Raw genomic sequence first — 4,977 nt, 5'->3', positions numbered from 1 at the left:
GTGAGGTTGGCCCAGGATCGAGCATTGTTTCGTTCTACTGTGCATGGGGTCGCTATGAGTTGGTTTCGACTCGATGGCACCTGACAACAACAATGGGAACTGATAGAATCTTACGTAGTGGAAAAGAATGCAAAGAGCCAACCAGTTGGAAAATGCAAGTACAATTCTGACCGATTTAATGTCTGAGTATGACCTCTTTATGCTATACATTATGTTATACTTTCTACTTTTCTAGATGCATTTTAGGGTACAGAGCTATATACACAAAAGCAAATATACTGTCCTATATGGGTGAATTAATAGATCTTCAAGATCATTTTGACTATATATTATCTTTATGTTCTAACATTAGAACATAAGCTCCACATAAGATGTAGTTCCACTGCTCTTTCATACTTTGACATTATTGAGCTGCATGAAAAGGCGATTACATGGGGTTGGTATTCAACAGAAGTGATAAAAGCACATCCTAGCATGTGGTCTCCTTTAAGATTTGTTGAAACTTCAGTACAAAAACTCTAAATTTTTGCAATTACATATTAGACAAGGGACTGATCTCTAAAATTTACAGAAAACCATAACACCTCTACAAGAAAAAGAAAACTCAATTAAAAAATGGGCACAGGACATGAACCTGCACTTCACCATGGAAGACAATCAGGCAGCCAAAACATACGAAGAAGTGTTTGTGATCATTAGCCATTGTTGTTGAACTCATAGCAACCATGTGTAGGGTTTCCAAGGAGCAGTTTGTGTGTTTGAGCCTTCAACCTTGTGGTTAGCAGTGCAGTGCTTACCCTATAACACAGGTGCAAATAAAAACAACAATGATATATCATCTCACACCAACATTAATAGCAAAGATTAATAAAAACTGAAGTGATAAATCTGGGGCCTTCCTACTGATGGGACTGCAAAATGGCTCAACCATTGTGGAAAATGGTATGCCACTTCTTCAGAAAGTTTGAAACAGAAATACTGTATGGCCCAACAATCCCTCTACTGGGTATATAATCACAGGAAATAAGAGCCAAGACATAAGTAGATATATGCACACATATGTTCATCACAGCACTATTCACAATAGCAAAAAAATGGAGACAACCTAAATGCCCATCAATGGAAGACTGGATAAACAAACTTTGGTACATAAACTATAGAATACTATGCAGCATTGAAGAATAATATTAAATCTGTGAAACACCTCATAACATGGATGAACATAGAGAACATTATGCTGAATGAAATAAGTTAATCACAAAAGGACAAATATTGCGTGAGACCACTATTGTTAAAACTCAAGAAAATGTGTTCAGACTAAAAGAAACACTCTTTGATCGTTACCAGGGTTGTGAGGAAAGGGAGAGTAATTCACTGGCTGGAGGGTTTTTGTTGTTGTTTTTAGGTGCCATCAAGTCAGTACCAATGCACAGCAGAACGAAACACTAACCGATCCTGGGCCAACCTCACTACTGTTGCCACGTTTGCATCCATCGATGCTACCATTTGGCCAATTCATCTAGTTGGGGGTCTTCCTCTTTTTCTCTGACCTTACCAAACATAATATCCTTCTCCATCGATTGATCCCTCCTGACAATATGTCCGAAGTACGAGAGAGAAAGTTTGGCCATCTTGGCCTCTAAGGAGCACTCTGGCTACACTTCTTCTAAAACTGATTTGTTGGTTCTTTTCACAGCCCATGGCACTTTCAATATTCTCCACCAACACCATAACTCAAAGGCATCAATTCTTCTACAATTAGAGGGTTGTTGTTGTTGTTATGTGCCGTGGAGTTGGTTCCTACTCATAGCGACCCTACACAGGGTTTCCAAGGCTGTAAATCTTTACGGGAGCAGACTGCCTCATCTTTCTCCCGCGGAACCACTGGTAGTTTCGAACTGCTGACCTTGAGGCTCGCAGCCCAATTCGTAACCACTACGCTACCAGAGCTACTTATGACTAGAGGGTAGACACATGTTAACTCAGGTGACAGGGAGGACAATATATAAGAAATGGGAGGTCAATAGAAGAATCATGAAGATAGGTAAAGACACGGGGAGGTATGTAAGGGCTAAAGGGGATAAAAGTAAATAATGATGTATACACACAACCTTGGAACAACAGTGTTCTGTGTATAGATACACAGACAGAGACATTGTCTTAATGGGTATCAGAGGAAAATTGAGCTATATCTATATTTATATATCCCCAAAATATATACAAATTTAAAAGAGAATATTTGTACATAGTTAACCACAAGGAGGAATTGGGACAACCGATGTTGCATGGAGGGGATTGCAATCATTGAGATGAAACAAAGTATATGATTTGTTGAATGTAAAACTGATGATATTGTATGTAAACTGTCACAATAAAAAGTTTTAAAAAAATTCTAAAGGAGAGAAAGTAAACTTTGTTGACCATCTAGTCAAGCCATATTAACATATTTAATCCTAACCAGAACTCCATGAGATAGTCGTTACTCTCCTCTTTTTTAAATGAAATTCAGAAACGTTGGGTAATTTGTTCAAAGTCACATCACTTATGAGTTGTTGTAGTTAAGTGCCATAGAGTCAGTTCCGACTCATAGCGACCCTGTGTAGGGTTTCCGAGGAGCAACTGGTGAGTTTGAGTCACTGCTGTCCAGTGCTTTATCCTGTAGTGCCAAAGCAAGACTCCACTTACGAGTAGTATAGGCATTTATTAGCAAGTAGTCACAAAAGTAAACATACAATTGTTTCTAGAAGCTCAACAAACTCCTGCTCTTCATTCTGGAGCAATCCTACAAGAACATTTCCAGGATGATTGCAACAATATTTTAAGGGTAGGCTCATCCAACTTTCAAGTGGATTAAGTGTCAAAGTCTTCAATTAAATAGAAGACCAAATAGAATTCTGAATCTGAATCACACTGCCATTGACTATGATATTTCTGGATTCTTACTTTTGGATCATGCAAACCCAAGAGTGTCTGTACAGTCTTATTATCCAACAATATTTTTTGTATTTCTTTAGTGAAAAAAAAGTATTCCTAACAGCAGAGCATTATTTAATGCCTCTTCTAGTCATGCTGTTGTTGGTGTTAAGTGCTACTGAGTCAATTCTGACTCATAGCGACACTGCATAGCGTTTCCAAGGGGAACTGGTGGATTTGAAATGCCAGCCTTGCAGTTAGCAGTCCAGTGCTTATCCTACAGCAGCACTAACTGTAGTCTTTGTAAACTCCTACCAAGCAACTTTTTCCTGAATAAGAGAAGGTGAGAGAAGATGCTGATAGATTAGATGATTCCGTTCTAAGTGATTATTAACAGGGTTAATTGAGACTATAAAACCTTGGAACTCTAACATGAGTATGCAATGAGCCATATCAGCAACAGAAGAGGGTCTGTCACTATCTACAAGGAAGAGTCAGGTTTGGAGTGTGTCCTTTGAACCCTGAATTCTCTATGCACTGAACCTCCTCGACCCATGAACAGAATGCTATGACATCAGAGGAGCAGCAGAAAAAGAACCAGAGCATGAGCCACAGCAGTGGACTTCCCATCCCACAGAGCAAGTAAAACAGAGTGACAGGACAGGAGGCTTGCTTGCACAGTGGGCTTTGTCATTTATCAACAGCCCTAAAAGAGCTTTGTAACATTCCTGTAGCAGGGTAGAGTTCAGACCAAGAGGCTAAGGGCTAAAGAGAGGCCTGCCTGTGGGCATGGCAGATAAGAAGCTGTCATGACTTGAAGAACTGTGCCCTGAACATTTCTGACTTTTAATTGTAACCTAGTTTCCCTAATAAATCCCATAACTTTGAGTGTGGCATCTGAGGATTGTGTGGGCATTGCCATAAATTACTGAACCCACTTGAGAAGAGACTGCTGTGGGAGAGATTTGCTGTTGTTGTTGTTAAGTGCTGTCAAGTTGGTTCTGTCCCGTGGCAACCCCGTGTTGGTTTTCTGAGGAGTGGCTGGTGAGCTTGAACCTCCAGTCTAGCGGTTCAAACAACTTTGCAGTCTAGCACAGAGGAGGTTTCTGTGCATTCACAAGCCCTTTGGTGATAGTAACAAGCCCTTTGATAGGAATTTAGTAACAATATTTGAAGCATTTGCTCTCATCATTACTGAAGTGGGTATTCCTGAGTTGGGTCTTTAAATGTTAACTAAAAACCTCTCCTGTGTGGAGGACTGATTAGGTTATTTCTAACAGTAACTCTTCATAATAGGTAGAATAAATGTCTACCCACATATATGTTAACACTGTTTATGATGCTGCTGATGTTGTTGTTGTTAGTTGCTACCCAATCAATTCCAACCCCTGACAACCCTGTGTGTGCAAAGCAGAATGACTCCATAGTATTTTCAAGGCTGTGATCGTGCAGAATCAGATCTCCAGGATTTTATTCCAAAGTGCCTCTGAGTGTTTTCAAACCACAAACCTTTTGATTCATAGCCAAACACTTACTCATTCATACCACCCAGGGAGTCCTACGATGCATGTTATTTTAAAATAAGGTGCAGAAAACAAGCTCAGGAGTCAATAAGCCTGCATTTAATATAGATTAGACATCACTGCCTATATCAAGAATATAAGGAGAAGCTTGCCTGTGGTCTTGACTGATGCCTATAGGCCGATAATTCCTCCTCATTACGCACGAAACAGGACTGGTGTGTTACTTGAGTTACATCTCCTGCACTAGCACATTCCCTTGGCTTCCTTCATCCCAATGTAGGTCACCACAAACTTTGGAGAATCCAGTCATCAAATGAGTCGTTGACATAAGTATATGGCAAGGAACATGGCTCTTGGATCAAAGGTGGTGAAGTTAAAGAAAAGTTAATGCCAGGCAGAGCATGGCAAGGGCAGGAAGAAGCATTAAAAAAAGATTCCATACCTAAAATGGGGCTACAGAGTACCGGGTGAACTAGGCTTTCTGTGGAGCCTTTGCAATACATAAAACTATAGGTAGAAACCAGAGCCACATCCAGATCAC

This window comes from Chrysochloris asiatica, unplaced genomic scaffold (genome assembly GCF_000296735.1).
Source record: "Chrysochloris asiatica unplaced genomic scaffold, ChrAsi1.0 scaffold00112, whole genome shotgun sequence".
NCBI lineage: Eukaryota > Metazoa > Chordata > Mammalia > Afrosoricida > Chrysochloridae > Chrysochloris > Chrysochloris asiatica.
The sequence above is the reverse complement of the archived record's forward strand: the minus strand, read 5'-3'. Positions refer to the sequence as shown.